At 45.7% G+C, this 16,407-nt stretch overlaps 1 protein-coding gene across 1 annotated transcript in view; it reads left to right on the forward strand.

The window, feature by feature from the left end:
- The first annotated feature begins 2,304 nt into the window (after positions 1–2,304).
- Positions 2,305–16,407, forward strand: part of HIVEP1 (HIVEP zinc finger 1) — a 246,496-nt gene continuing 232,393 nt past the window's right edge. Inside the window, exon 1 of the mRNA XM_040353728.1 lies at positions 2,305–2,514. The gene's annotated coding sequence lies outside the window, so the exon portion shown is untranslated. The remainder of the gene's footprint in view (positions 2,515–16,407) is intronic.

The following is a 16,407-nucleotide window of genomic DNA, read 5'->3' on the forward strand; positions in this document are numbered from 1 at the left end:
TATCCCTACGGGATTGCAGACGTTAGCGGATGATGCATCAGCTAACGTCCGTAACGATCCGTGTCCGCAAAGTTCCGCTTTTTCAGACGGAAGAAAACCCTATTTTTCTTCCGTCTGGCGGAACGGATCGGATGAATACGGACACACAGTCCGTATTCATCCGATTCCCCATAGGGGAGAGCAGAGCAAAGACAGGGCGGTCTCTGCACGGTGTGCGGGGACCGCCCTGTCCGCCGTCAGCTCAGCGGGGATTTACGGAGGATCCCCGCTGAGCCGATGGACACACACGGAGCGGATCAATACGCGATCCGCTCTGTGTGAAAGGGCCCTTAGACAAAAAGGGATCACTCTGAATAACCCCAGCTTGCTGGCTGTACTTAGTTACTGTTGTAAAGTCTCCTGAATTGTGTTACCTGAGTGCTTTACTAGGCCAGAGGCAGGGATGGACTGGCCATTGGGACTACAGGGAGTTTCCCGGTGGGCCGATGGCTCAGTGGGCTGGCTTCCATGACAGCGGACCACCGCCCCCCTCCGCTCCTCTGTCTCTCCCTTCCCGCAGAGCTCACCTCCTCTCCCTCCCCGCAGAGCTCACCTGGGGGGGAACAGAGAATCAGGGGGAGGACCAGAGGAGCAGGGGGGACGACAGAGGAGCATGGGGGAGGGGACAGACAGCTGACTCAACAGCTATGGCCTGGGAGTTTCTCACTTCTGCCTAATCTTGTCCCATAAGGGGGACACCAAACAGATTCTTTCCCCCGGGTGAAATAATGTCTAGCTTCCCCACTGGTACTGCCTATAAGAGTACCAGTACCAGCCATTCTACTCTATAAAGTAGAACGGCTAGTGGCTAGTGAAGGGGGAGAGGGGGCTTGGGTGGCCGGGTGGGGGGGGGGGGCTGCGGGAGTTGTCCAGCCGCCATGGGAGAGACCTGTCAAAGTGGGCCAGTCTGGATGAAGTCCAGGGCCAAATTTTTGTCCCAGTCCAGCCCTGACTGTGCCATCAATTGCAGCCACTGTACCCATCAAATGCAGCCACCATGCCCCATCAAATGCAGCCATTGTACCCCATCATATGCAGCCACTTGTGCCCCATCATACGCAGCCACTTGTGCCCCATCATATGCAGCCACTTGTGCCCCATCATACGCAGCCACTTGTGCCCCATCATACGCAGCCACTTGTGCCTATCATATGCAGCCACTTGTGCCCATCATATGCTGCCACTTGTGCCCATCATATGCAGCCACTTGTGCCCCATCATACGCAGCCACTTGTGCCCCATCATACGCAGCCACCTGTGCCCATCATACGCAGCGACTTGTCCCCATCATGTGCAGCCACTTGTGCCTATCATATGCAGCCACTTGTGCCCATCATATGCAGCCACTTGTGCCCCATCATACACAGCCACTTGTGCCCATCATATGCAGCCACTTGTGCCCCATCAAATGCAGCCACTGTGACCCCTGCCCACTGTCTGCCCAGCAGTTATCCCATCTTGGTCGCGGGTCAGGCAGCAGGTGAAGGCGACAAGCTGTTGGACAGAACCTGTGTCCTCCATGCTTCCCCTGTTCTGCTAGGTGTCCAATAGGGTCGCTTGTGCCTTCAGCCAATCAGGTGATGGGTATTAGATACGCGCTTCCTGATTGGCGGAAAGGCGGTTCAGTGTTAGAAAAGCAAACGTTCATTTGCTTTTCTAACACATCTAGGTGGACTCCGAGCACAATCCTCTGTGCTCTGAATCCCCCTATTTTAAAGCCTATTAGAGCCTCTGGCTCTAATCAGGTGCTTCAAAAAAACAACCCTCTCCGCTATAATTCAAGTGCCCAGCGTCCTGAAAATGGGCCGGACGCGTGAATAGGGGGTGGAAACGGCGGCCATGGATAGATTCATTAGTCATATAGGGGGGTGGCGCGACGGGGGGTGTCGCTCGTGCGCCCTAATGGACGGGTCGCCTCTGCAATTGCCTTATGGGGAATTTTTTTTTAATTGCCGCAGTTTATTACCACTTTAAACTGGCAGCACACATGTGTACAAAAATCGCTGGTGCACATTTGCATGCGTTAGAATGTTTTATTTAGCTTGATTGTGATTGGGGGACACAATTAATGGCACCTTGCAGATACATCATATATTCTTCCATTTTAGACTGGGGTGCCATTAGATTTTGCATACTTTTATAGGGTGCTGTGAGTGAGAGAGGTTGATCTGCCTCTGCTCCATGGAGGGATTCCTGATCTGTCAGGGCTCCTAATAGAATGAACCTGTTAGTGACACGGAGAGCCCGCCCCCTTCTCTCCCCTGACTCCGCCCCCTCAGCAGCAGCAGCGAGCGGCCAGGGAACCCTCCTCTACAATAATCCCACAATGGAAAATCCTCTACGTCATGCCTAGCCCCGGGCAGGGTCGTGCACTGACAGACACAGGAACGAGTCATGTTTATGGAACTTCCATGAGACTTCATTTCCTGCCAACTTTCCAGTACAGAGGAGAGAGCCCGCTCCATGGAAGTTGTGGTGAGTGGACCGCTCCGTTCTTCCCGGTGTAGTATAATGAGTTGTGTGGCGGGGTGTGAGGAGCCATGTGTGAGGTGACCCCGGGGTGTGACACAGGACAGGCGGGGCGTTCACTGAGGAACCTCCGGGATCTCCGGCTGTCCTAATGAGGGAGGATGTGAGGGGAGGAGGGGCGGCCAGCCAGGGATTTCCGAGCGACGTCAGCAGAGCGGGCTGTGTGCGCTGACAGGAAGCACGTGGTGTGAGCTCCTCTATTGTGTGTGACAGGGCAGAGGACACCGAGCAACACTACGTCATCGGGTCACCTGAGAGGGAGGGGCTATACAACAACAACAACACTACCACTAACTCTTCTCCTTATACGTGCTGCTCATGGCTAGCTGCTGCTTGTGCACAATCATTTTTATTTTTTGTGTGCAATACTCAATATTAATCCCCATAAAATACTTAGATATTATTGTTTCCTTTAACCGCTTGCCGAGCAGCCGCCATCATTATGCTGCGACAAAGTGGCACGATCCTGCGAATCGCTGTAGGTGTACGCTGGCTCAGGAACTCACTTTTGTGGGCGTGTACACACTCCCATTCGCCAGCGGGAGAGCCAATCAGCGGCTCCGGCGGACTCGATGTCCGCCAGCCACCTGCGATCGTTCCCCGCAGTGACAGAACGGGGATCTGCCTGTGTAAACAAGGCAGATCTCCGTTCTGACAGGGGAGATCACACAGATCCTGTCTTTCTGCTAAGCAGGAAGATGGATCTGTGTGTTTCCCAAGTCGCACAGTCCTCCATACAGTTAGAAAACACACTGAGGGAACACATTTAACCCCTTGATCGCCCCTGATGTTAACGCCTTCCCTGCCAGTGACATTAGTACAATGTCTGTGCATATTTTTTGCATATATGTCACTGGTTCCCAAAAAAGTGTAAAAAAAAAAAAAAAATTACAGTTGAGTGTCCGATCTGTCCGCCGCAATGTCGTAGTCCCGATAAAAATCGCTGATCGCCGCCAATACTAGTAAAAAAATTAAATAATAAAAATGACATATATCTATCCCCTCTTTTGTAGACACCATGGGCCAGATTCTCGTAGAATCTGCGGAGGTGTAGCGTAAGCCATTTACACCACGCCGCCGCAACTTACTGGAGCAAGTGCCGTATTCTCCAAGCACTTGCTCCGTAATTTGCGGCGGCGTAGTGTAATTGGCCCGGCGTATGGCCGCGTAAGTCAAAGGGGGTGGCTTGTATTCAAATTAAGCGCGCCCCCGTGCCGATTGAACTGCGCATGTGCCGGGCTGAAAAATAGCCCAGTGCGCATGCTCCAGCTCACGACGGAAAATGTCAATGACGCCGACGTGAGCGTCATTGACGTAAAGTCGTATTCAAGAACGACTTAGGAAAACGACGTAACTGACGGAAAAAGACGACGCGGACCCGACGCCATACTTAACATGGCATACGGCGGACTGGCGTAAGGTTGACCCTCATATAGCAGGAGTAACCTTACGCTTACGGAAACGACGTAAGCGACGACTACGCTACGCAAATTCGTTCGGGAATCGGCGTATCAGGCTCATTTGCATAGTCAAATGAGACCTGAACGTAAACGCCACCTAGCGGTCAGCGTTGTATTGCATTTAGGATCCGACGGTGAAAGTGACTTACACTAGTCGGATCCTAGCCTAATTTCAGCGTATCATGTTTTGCGAATACAAAACAATGATACGCCGGCGGGAAATTCGAATTATGCCGGTGTATCAGTAGATACACCGGCGTAACTCTTTTGAGAATCTGGCCCCATAACTTTTGCACAAACCAATCAATATACTGTACACTTATTTGGATTTTTTTACCAAAAATATGTAGCAGAATACATATCGGCCTAAACTGATGAATACATTTTGTTTTTTTTGTTTTTGGGGGGGGAAATGTTTTATAGCAGAAAGTAAAAAAAAAGTATATATTTTTTTTAAAAAATTGTCACTTTTTTGTTTATGGCGCAAAAAATAAAAACCGCAGAGGTGTTCAAATACCATCAAAATAAAGCTCTATTTATGGGGGAAAAAGGACATCAATTTTGTTTGGGTACAACGTCGCACAACTGCGCAATTGTCAGTTAAAGCGACGCAGTGCCATATCGCAAAAAATGGCCTGGTCAGGAAGTGGGTAAATCCTTCCGGAGTTGATGTGGTTAAACCAGAGTTTAGTGTTACTTTAAACCCAAAAGCAAACATTTATTATATCGCAGCTTACCAATTCTTAGGAATAATGGTTGCCCCTTTTTTTTTTTTTGGCTTTCTCTCCTTTCTTTTCATCTGGTGATCCAGCCAGCAAGTCTGGAGCTCCTCTTTAACACTTTTTAGGCACACAATTAACCCATTGATTATCTGACATGTTAACCCCTTCCCAGCTAGTGTCATGTGTATAGTATTAGCATTTATTACTATTGGTGTCGCTGGTGATGTCAGTTAGTGTCAGATTTCTCGCCGCACTGTGGCAGTCCCATTATAAGTCGCTGATTACTGCCATTACTAGTGTAATGTGTTTTTTTTTTTTTTTTATGTCAGTTTTTTGCATTTATATAATAAAAAAGGTGATCAAATACCACCAAAAGAAAGCTCTATTTATGTGAAAAAAAGGATATATATTTTATCTGTGTACAGTGTTGCATGACCGAGCAATTGCCAGGTAAAGTAGCGCAGTGCTGAATAGCAAAAAAATGGCCTGGTGGTTAAATACCAGGATTCAGCTATGAGGTGTTGATCTGCACAAAAATGTATTTAAATGTAAAGTTTTAACTCTATTTAAATTATGTGTGTGTATGTGTGTGTGTGTATGTAATATATATATATATATATATATATATATATATATATATATATATATATATATATATATATATATATATATATGTATATACTTTTTTTTATTTATTTTTTTCATTTTGGAGAAATGGTTAGAATCCCTGTCAGATTTTGTTTTCCATTTCCATTCACTTCCTGTTTTATAGCTAAACAGAGAGTGAAATTAAATCTCTGCAAATTAAGGGAATTCTATGGGCATCTCCAGGTCACCAGAACATGTGTCCCCATTGGAAGATTTGCCCTCTATTACTTTTGTGGGGACAACCTAAAATGTGGGATTTTCTTTTACTTTCAATGATAATAGTAAACAGGATAAATAGAGAGGATAAATCACGGGAGGGGGGGGGGGGGGTTGGGGCAAAGACAGAAATAAAATATGACAGGTTTTCTAATCCCTCTTTTCTCAATACAAAAAAGTTATAGTTTAGGCCTGGTTCACACCTATGCATTTTTTAGTGCGTTTTCAGTTTTTTAGACACACACTACAGTCCATTTAACATGGTTTCCTATGGATGTAGTTCACATCTATGCATTTTCTTTTTTTTGGTTCCATCGACTTCAATGGATCAAAAGCGTGTATTGAAAAACGCAAAATGCACCTGCAATATGCAAACTGCACCCTGCAACCTCCAATTTGCATAGGTGTGAACCCAGCCTAAATCCATTGCACCTTAACAAAAAATCACACGCATTAGGTTCCTTTAAAGGGGTTGTAAAGGTACAATTTTTTTTTCCCTAAATAGCTTCCTTTACCTTAGTGCAGTCCTCCTTCACTTACCTCATTCTTCGATTTTGCTTTTAAATGTCCTTATTTCTTCTGAGAAATCCTCACTTCCTGTTCTTCTGTCTCTAACTCCACACAGTAATGCAAGGCTTTCTCCCTGGTGTGGAGTGTCGTGCTCGCCCCCTCCCTTGGAGCTGCTGACTTTTAATAAGGACACTTACCTGTCCTAGCTGCCAGCGATGTCGGTCCCCACCGAGGCCGATCCTTCGATTCTGGCAGCTCCAAGCGCCGCCATCCATAGTAAGGGAAACAGGCAGTGAAGCCGTACGGCTTCACTGCCCGTTTTCTACTGCGCATGCGCGAGCAGCGTGGCGCTTTGTGAATTGGCCGGCTGCTTTCTGGGACACGCACAGTTCCCAGAATGCAGCGCGCCCCATTCACAAGAAGACACCGAGTGTAGGAGGAGAAAGAAAATCCGCCGCGGAGGATGAAGAGGCAGATTCGGCACTTCCGCATAGCAACAGCTATTTAGGGTAAGTAAAACATTTTTTTTTTTTTAGATTTCTGGTGGAATTTTTTTTTTTAGGTGGAACCTCCACTTTAAGAATTATTTTTTGTTTTACCCTTACAACCCCTTTAACACTAGCCGACTCCAGAGTTTGATATGACTTTTATACTCTCTGGCATTGAAGTCATGTCAAAGTCGGATCAAAGTAGCACAGGAACCATTTCTGAAGGTAGTGTTAACTGGAATGGCTCCAATAGTGATACATGGCATTTTACATGTCCTGCGGCATTGGATCTCAAAGTTGGATCCTAAGTCGCACAAGTGTAAAAGGAACTTTAATGCAATGCATGCACACCCACTGTGAACGGGCACTTTAGGACATTTGCTGGATGTCACCAAAGGTACATTTATTTTTATTTTTTTTTGCACAGCATTTAAAGCGGAACTAAAGGGTAAACACCTGTCCAACAGTCCCTCGCCGACGCCAGCATCTATTTTTGAGTGCCAGTATTTAGGCTTCTTTATTGGCTGGCGGGGGATGCTGTCACTCCTGTGCATGTGCACTCAGAGAATGGCCCAGCACTACAAGCTGAGCTGTGCATGTGCAGCTCCGTTTACAGCACCGGAGAAGATGGTAAGCAGGCAGGTAGGGGCATTTTATGATAAAAGAGACAGTTCATGTCTCTACTGCAAAAAAAGCCTGCATGCTTGCTTTTCTACAGCGGAACTTTTTTTTTTTACTGTAGTGACAGTCGCCTTAAAGCCCAACTTTTTTGGTAAAACATTTAAAATTTATGTCAGAATTTTGCTGTGATCCCACTGGGAAGATTATCCATAACATTGTGTTGTGTTGAGCCCAGTATAGAAAAAAGGTCAACAAGTGGAAGGAAGCAATACAAATCTGACAGATTCATACCTTTCTCCACTCTATTTAACTATGTTTTTGTTGCTGGCTTTGTTCCCGTTGGAGAGATTTGCCATCACTCACTGTTCCTATAATGCCTTAACACCAGGACAGGAAATTAAGGGAGTGCGGACACAGACAACAGTAAAAATGAGAGCTGCCTCCAATGGAGCCACTTGGTGATTTGAGTCCTCTGTTCTGCACCTTGACTCCAAGAACAACCTCAGCCCCTTTTGACATACCCAGTTGACTTGGTCCATATGCCAGTGACGTCCTTCCTCAAAGTCCCACCCTTAGTTTCTCTCATTAAAGTCAATGCAAGCACCTATAAAAAACACCAGTTACCTTTTAGCTTGGGTGAATTAGTACCAGGAAATGCAAACTTGACTGTTTTGTGGTAAAATCAACTCAATATATTAGTACAAGTTAGGCCGCGTACACACGGTCGGTCAAAACCGATGAGAATGGACCGAAGTTCAGTTTCAGCGGTCCAAACCGACCGTGTGTATGGCCCATCGGTCTTTGGTCCTTCGGACCAAAATGTTAAAACTTGCTTTAAAATCGAACCGATGGACCGCTGACCGATCGGTCCAAACCGATGGTTAGTACACAAAAGCATCGGTTCAAAACCCGCGCATGCTCAGAATCAAGTCGACGCATGCTTGGAAGCATTGAACTTCGTTTTTTTCAGCACATCGTGTGTTTTACGTCACCGCGTTCTAACCCGATCGGATTTTGAACTGATGGTGTGTACGCACATCAGACCATCAGGCCACTTCAGCGGTGAACCGATGAAAACGGTCCGTCGGACCATTCTCATCGGATGAACCGGTCGCGTGTACGCGGCTTTAGAGTGAGTGATGGCAGGAGCATCAATGAGCATATACAGTGGGTAGATACAGATATAGTTTGCTAGACAATGTAATCACTATATCAAAGAAACTTAGAATACAGTTCTATACCACTAGACTGGAATTAACGAATTAATTCACAAAGTCAGCAATAAACGGTGCATATATGCAAGCATTAACTGCAATGTGAATGACACTACTATAACTAGTCTAGTGTGTACTCTAGGAAAATAGCAAGGATTTGGTGCAATGTGTCCTGAGAGGTATCTCTTAGCATAAGCAATAAGTGAATAAGCAGCTCTAAAGGGACAGTCTAGTCCTAACTCTTCAGCTGGCTAATGCTGGGGCCCAGTTGTACCATTGGCGCCCATGAGAAAAGTCCCAGTGAAGCCTAAAGCAGTGTTTCTCAACTCCAGTCCTCAAGGCGCCCCAACAGGTCATGTTTTCAGGATTTCCCTCAGATGAAACAGCTGTGGTAATTACAATTCAGTGAAACTGATCAAATCACCTGTGCAAAATAATGGAAAGCCTGAAAACATGACCTGTTGGGGTGCCTTGAGGACTGGAGTTGAGAAACCCTGGCCTAAAGCAACAATAAGGCTATTAGATGGCTGTATGATCAGTTCCTAAAGGGCTCAGTCTTTCTAGCAGCAGCTAGTAAATCCCAAGCAACAGTTCACCAGTTTCAGTGATATTGAAGCTCACCATCCGATCGCACACAGTGATTAGTCCACTCGCTGACCTGCACCAGGTGGCTGTGGCTGTCGGCACCACCAAGATCACTGTTCCATATCCTGCCAATATGCAGCATTGATGTTGCACCCAGGACAGTGATGTGTACTCTCCAGTCTCCCTCATGGCAAGAGGAAGCTGTACAGGCTGAGAAAATTCAGCTCTTTCCCCTCCTGGCAATCTCTCTTTGGGAAATGCAGTGCAAAAGCTCTTGAATAAAGTATAGTCTCTCTCTTCTGGGCTGCAGTTCCCACAGTGTAGTGCTGCCTGACTCGGTCTATTGAACTCTTCCTGCTCAGCCGCTCCCTCCTCTTGCTGATATAACCATTAATCAGTTCAGCAGGGCAGCAGCTACAGAGAGCAGCAGTAGCCAGTGTTTCTCTCACTCTCCATTCTTAGCCAAACACCTGGCTACACAAACCTTACATGCTCTAACCTTCCTAGTTCTGTACAAAACGTAACTGTAACGGAATGGCCCGTGACACCCAGAGACTTTTTGAAGGATGGGGGGTACTCCTGTGCCAGCTTCACTATTGACTCTTGGGTCTAGGGTCATCCTATGTCCCTTTTGGGCGTAGGATGACTGAGAACTGATATCTCGGATTACATGAGATGGGACATTAATGATAATTCATGTATTGCAGGAGATCTTGACATATTTCAGGTGGTTTATTCTGACCCCCAACAGGTCAATAAGAATGTCTCATAGACTGTTGAGATGCTAATTAAGTTTGCTACTGTGGTGATGTGAATTGGAGATTGGTAGCCAGTCTGGCTGCCTATTGTGGGATTTTTAAGTTTAAGTGTCTTGCTGTGATTGCATTCTGTGTCCATTGTGCTAATTAGGTCTGCTTCTACAGACCATTTCATTGTGTATGCTAATGACACTGTTTTGTGTGAAAAGTCTATTCATGTGGAATGTGACTTGTCAGCTGTAGTAATTAAACTCCTCTAAATGCGGTGCCAGAATGTCTGTCTGGAATGTGGATTGAGGGGGAACTCGTTAAAGGCCCATTGTGTGATGTTTTGGGTGGAGAGTTTCATTGTCCCTGTAGCATGCTTGTAACTGTATATAACAAGCTGAGTGTACCATTAAAAGTATTTATTCGTTTGAACCAGAAAGAACAGAGCTGTGTGTCTTGTCCTTATTCTGGGGAATGGAATGGGTCCTGTCAGCTGGATTGTCGGATAAGCTGTCTTGGGTTGATGGAATGGAATATTGTAAATGGTGTTAACCCCTGACCGTTACAGTAACTAACAAAGATTTTGCAAATAACGAAAAGAAACAAAACATCTAACACCTGGGACTTTGGAGGCACACCATGTTACAATAAAATATTTATTTATTCATTGACCACATACATAAAATATTTTCCATTGTATTGTACAAAATCAACTTTAAATCGAACAATACAATTGTATCATGTAATACTGGTATTTCATGGCCTGCGCAGTTGCTCCTTATTAGTCGAAGGCGGCCCTTTTGGAATCATCCAGATGCCGTCTGGTGTTCTGGGTGATTACTTGCCACCTGCTGCCAGTTTATGGGAGGCTTCTTATGGGGAGGGGCCCGGACCGTTTTCTAGACTCCCTGAACCTACCCGGACGTCTGGTCACGCTGTTAGTTACTAAGCTATGCACATGTATGTGGCTCTTAGTGTTACAAATGTTATGCTGTCTGCCAGACGTGTGATATTGGGCTAACTCTAGCTTTGCTTTTGTGGTTTCAAGGGATTTAATATGGTCCTGTGAAAAAAAAGGAATATAGTAGTTTTCTGTGATCTGTCATACGGACCAGATTCTCTTATACACTTTTAGCTTACAGCAGCATTGCCATTCCAGCCTCTAATACAGTAGAGGTAGGTGTTGTTTGGCTGTATAAAGAGCTTTATGAGTGCTGTACAGGGAGTGCAGAATTATTAGGCAAATGAGTATTTTGACCACATCATCCTCTTTATGCATGTTGTCTTAATCCAAGCTGTATAGGCTCGAAAGCCTACTACCAATTAAGCATATTAGGTGATGTGCATCTCTGTAATGAGAAGGTGTGTGGTCTAATGACATCAACACCCTATATCAGGTGTGCATAATTATTAGTCGACTTCCTTTCCTTTGGCAAAATGGGTCAAAAGAAGGACTTGACAGGCTCAGAAAAGTCAAAAATAGTGAGATATCTTGCAGAGGGATGCAGCACTCTTAAAATTGCAAAGCTTCTGAAGCGTGATCATCGAACAATCAAGCGTTTCATTCAAAATAGTCAACAGGGTCGCAAGAAGCGTGTGGAAAAACCAAGGCGCAAAATAACTGCCCATGAACTGAGAAAAGTCAAGCGTGCAGCTGCCAAGATGCCACTTGCCACCAGTTTGGCCATATTTCAGAGCTGCAACATCACTGGAGTGCCCAAAAGCACAAGGTGTGCAATACTCAGAGACATGGCCAAGGTAAGAAAGGCTGAAAGATGACCACCACTGAACAAGACACACAAGCTGAAACGTCAAGACTGGGCCAAGAAATCTCAAGACTGATTTTTCTAAGGTTTTATGGACTGATGAAATGAGAGTGAGTCTTGATGGGCCAGATGGATGGGCCCGTGGCTGGATTGGTAAAGGGCAGGGAGCTCCAGTCGGACTCAGACGCCAGCAAGGTGGAGGTGGAGTACTGGTTTGGGCTGGTATCATCAAAGATGAGCTTGTGGGGCCTTTTCGGGTTGAGGATGGAGTCAAGCTCAACTCTCAGTCCTACTGCCAGTTTCTGGAAGACACCTTCTTCAAGCAGTGGTACAGGAAGAAGTCTGCATCCTTCAAGAAAAACATGATTTTCATGCAGGACAATGCTCCATCACATGCGTCCAAGTACTCCACAGCGTGGCTGGCAAGAAAGGGTATAAAAGAAGAAAAACTAATGACATGGCCTCCTTGTTCACCTGATCTGAACCCCATTGAGAACCTGTGGTCCATCATCAAATGTGAGATTTACAAGGAGGGAAAACAGTACACCTCTCTGAACAGTGTCTGGGAGGCTGTGGTTGCTGCTGCACGCAATGTTGATGGTGAACAGATCAAAACACTGACAGAATCCATGGATGGCAGGCTTTTGAGTGTCCTTGCAAAGAAAGGTGGCTATATTGGTCACTGATTTGTTTTTGTTTTGTTTTTGAATGTCAGAAATGTATATTTGTGAATGTTGAGATGTTATATTGGTTTCACTGGTAAAAATAAATAATTGAAATGGGTATATATATTTTTTTTGTTAAGTTGCCTAATAATTATGCACAGTAATAGTCACCTGCACACACAGATATCCCCCTAAAATAGCTAAAACTAAAAACAAACTAAAAACTACTTCCAAAAATATTCAGCTTTGATATTAAAGCGGGGGTTCACCCTATCGACGGGAAAAAAAACATTTTTTTTTTCTTTTACCTTAAAATCAGGCATTGTAGCGCGAGCTACAGTATGCCTGTCCCGTTTTTTTAGCCCCATACTCACCTTGTAGTCGTCCATCGAAGATACCGGGGAATGGGCGTGCCTATGGAGACGGAGGATGATTGACGGCCGGCTCTGGCGCGTCACGCTTCTCCGGAAATAGCCGAAATAGGCTTGGTCTTCACGACGCGTGCGCATAGCCTGTGCGCAGGCGCCGTGAAGAGCCGAGACCTACTCCGGCTGTCTTCGGAGAGAGTGACGTGCCAGGGCCGGCCGTCAATCATCCTCCCTCTCCATAGGCACGCCCATTCCCCGCGGGAGCCGAAATCTACGATGGACGACTACAAGGTGAGTACGGGGTTAAAAAAATCGGGACAGGCATACTGTAGCTCGCGCTACAATGCCTGTCTCGATGGTAAAATGTGTCGGGGGGGGGGGTGAACTACCGCTTTAATGAGTTTTTTGGGTTCATTGAGAACATGGTTGTTGTTCAATAATAAAATTAATCCTCAAAAATACAACTTGCCTAATAATTCTGCATTACCTGTAGTTGTATACTAGTGTTTTGTAATTATAGGGGAATATATGTGTTGAATTGGGACTATACTCTACTTGCATATCCGTGATCCTCTTATTCTATTTGGTGTCCAGTTTTGAAGATGCTGGAAAGTTCCATCTAGATTTTAGGTCTGGGACATACATTCACAGCCACTTTATTAGGTACACCTGTTCAATTACTTGGTAACAGAAAAATTGCTAATCAGCCAATCGCATGGCAGAAACTCCATGCATTTAGGCATCTAGACATGGTGAAGACAATTTGCTCAAACTGAGCATCAGAATGGGGAAGTAAGGGGATTTAAGTGATTGTGGCATAGTTGTTGGTGCCAGGTGGGCTGGTCTGAGTATTTCAAAAACTGTTGATCTACTGGGATTTTCACTTACAACCATCTCTAGCGTTTACAGAGAATGGTCTGAAAAATAGAATATCCAGTGAGCGGCAGTTGTGTGGACGATAATTGTCTGTTGATATCAGAGGAGAATGGGCAGACGAGATGATAGAAAGGCAAAAGTAACTCAAATAATCACTCATTACAACTAAGGTATGCAGAATGCCATCTCTGAACGCACAACTCATCGAACCTTGAAGCAGATTGGCTACAGCAGCAGATGACCACACCGGGTGCCAACCCCTGTGGCTAAGCTCTGGGGGAGGCAGGGTGAAACACATTGAAGGTGTGGCCTGGTTGGAATCCAGGCTGGGATTGTCACTCCATTCACCTCTCTAAGACACCTTAGATGTGCGACTCCCAGGGGCTACCCCTTTTTTCTTGAATCGGGTGCCACACCTGTCAGCTAAGTGCCCCCACAGCAAGCAGCTTCCTATGGGGGCACCCAAGCCAAACCACAGCTCCCTGTGTCCATTCAGACCCTGCCCCCTTTCTATCCTCATTGGCTGACTGACGGCAGCGTAAGCCAATGGCGCTGCGCTGCTGTCTCGGCCAATGAGGAAGGGAGTCCTGGGCAACCGAGACACTCTTGCAACATCACTGGATCTAGATGGGGCTGAGGGAGGCTGCTGCACACAGAAGGTGTTTTATCTAAATGCATAGAATACATTACGATAAAAAACCTTCTGCCTTTACAACCACTTTAAGCTTTTACAGAAAATACCTGGAAGCTGATTGGCTACCATGCAGAGCTGCACCAGATTTTGCACTCTCCAGTTTTAGTAAGTTAACCCCGTCCTGTCTTCGGGTGTCTCTCTCTCTGCATGGGGGGCAACAGAGCCAACCTATTGTCAATCTGGGCAGAGGGTAGTGTTAGATGGACTAGCAGATTTAAAGAGGTTATAAAGGCTGAAGGTTTTTTATCTAAATGCATTCTCTGCATTAAGGTAAAAAACCTTCTATCGCCAGGTTTCCCCCAAATACTTACCTGGGCCCTCTGTCGATCGATCGAGAGCAGTGGTTCTCCCATGTGCGCCCTCACTCCCTCTCTCCCTCACGAGTGCCCCTATAGAAAGTGGCTTGGGGGCACTCAGTATTGGAAGAGCCATGAGTGCCAGTGGGGGATCCCAGAAGCGTTGCACAGAGCAGGTAAGTATAACATAATATTACATATAATATTACAGGTAAGTATAAAAATAATATTACATGGTTAATTAAAAAAAAAATAACATTTACAATGACTTTAACATAGTTAAAAATAGCGTTAAATATTGGCGTTTGTGTTGGCCCAGGTGTTGCTTTGGCAGTGGTTTCCTGTGCCTAACGGAAAGGCGGCATTTATGTGTTTTCTTCATTAGCGAAATGTGGTTTAATTTTTTCCAGGATCTGGGTGGAAGTTGTCTTATTATGAGGAAAAGTGTTCATCACGCAGGTTATAATCTTGGAGGGAAAAAGCTCCTGCAAACCAGCTGCCCATCCTTGAGATTTCCTAGCAACTGGCAAAAACACCAGATAATATGTACATCATTCCTAATTACAGTAACATGTGCACTTCCATTTGCACTGCAAAATGTCTTGTAATTGGACCACTTAATTGTTATTCAAAGCATTTATACAAGCAATTTAAGTAAATTTTTGATCTTGCTTATATTGCCGAGTGGCTCTCGTTCTAACCGTAAATATGAACCATGCTAGATGTACAAAATCAGCCAGACTGATCTATTAGTGAACCCCCAAGGTCTTTTCCTTGGTAACCTTGGTAAGACTAAAGGTAGAAGAGACATTGAACTGCTCAGGTTGCTCCCCACCTCTATGATAGGACAAATATGTATGGTACAGAGGGTTCTATTACTGTGAAAATATATGGATATAGGGTGCAGCAAAACTACAAAAGTAGTTATCATTCTGTACAGCCAGTTTTGTGATTTCCACGCAGTCAGGCAGGAGGTAGCACACTAAAGCTGGTCATACATTGATAGAATTAACAAAATGTTTGATTTCAGAATGTTCATTCAATTTTCTAAGGCCTCATTCACATCGACATACTTAAAGCGAAGTAACCCTCCCCCCTCCTGTGTCACATTTGGCACCTTTCACGGGGGAGGGGGGTGCAGATACCTGTATAATACAGGTATTTGCACCCACTTCCGGGGAGAGACTGCCACGGGAGTCACTCCACTTCCGGTCCCCCCCCCCCCCGCTGCCTTCTGGGTAACACACTGAAGCCAGGAGACAGCGGGGACCACTGGGAAGGCGCCTCGCTACTCGCGCATGCGCAGTAGGGAACCGGGCAGTGAAGCCACAAGGCTTCATTGACTGATTTCCTCACCGAGGATGGCGGCGAGGGCAGCAGAGAGACGAGCGATTGCTCGTCTTCTGCTGCCGACATCGCCAGCGCGCTGGACAGGTAAGTGTCCATTTATTAAACGTCAGCAGCTGCAGTATTTGTAGCTGTTGGCTTTTAATATATTTTTTTTTTTCGCGGGACCTCCGCTTTAAGAGTACATCCATGCAAGGGGTCGGGTTTGCACAATGCACAAGTGTTCACAGGCAGTCCTACTCATGTCTATTGGGATGCAGCAGCTGCATGGACACAGGCGCTGGTCTCAGTTTGACAGTGGTGCAGGTGTGTGTCCCTGGATTTCAGACAATGTGCGTTCCAGGACATGCACCTGCCCGGCTGTCAAATAGCCCTTAAAGGATAAGTTCCCTTTCTAGAAAAAAATAAACTGTATTTGCAGTTAAAAAATAATATGTGCATTTATTTATTTATTTATTTATTGGAGCCTGTAAAGCGTTGCACCAGCGGTCAGCAGATCAGGGGGGATCAAGCAGCAGCTGCAGCATTTTAAACATGTTACATGTTCTACCCTAAAAACGGGTGGAACATGTAACATGTTCCCAAAGGTGAACTTGGCATTTAAAGTGGTTGTAAAC

The sequence above is a fragment of the Rana temporaria genome, chromosome 5, assembly GCF_905171775.1.
Source record: "Rana temporaria chromosome 5, aRanTem1.1, whole genome shotgun sequence".
Lineage (NCBI taxonomy): Eukaryota > Metazoa > Chordata > Amphibia > Anura > Ranidae > Rana > Rana temporaria.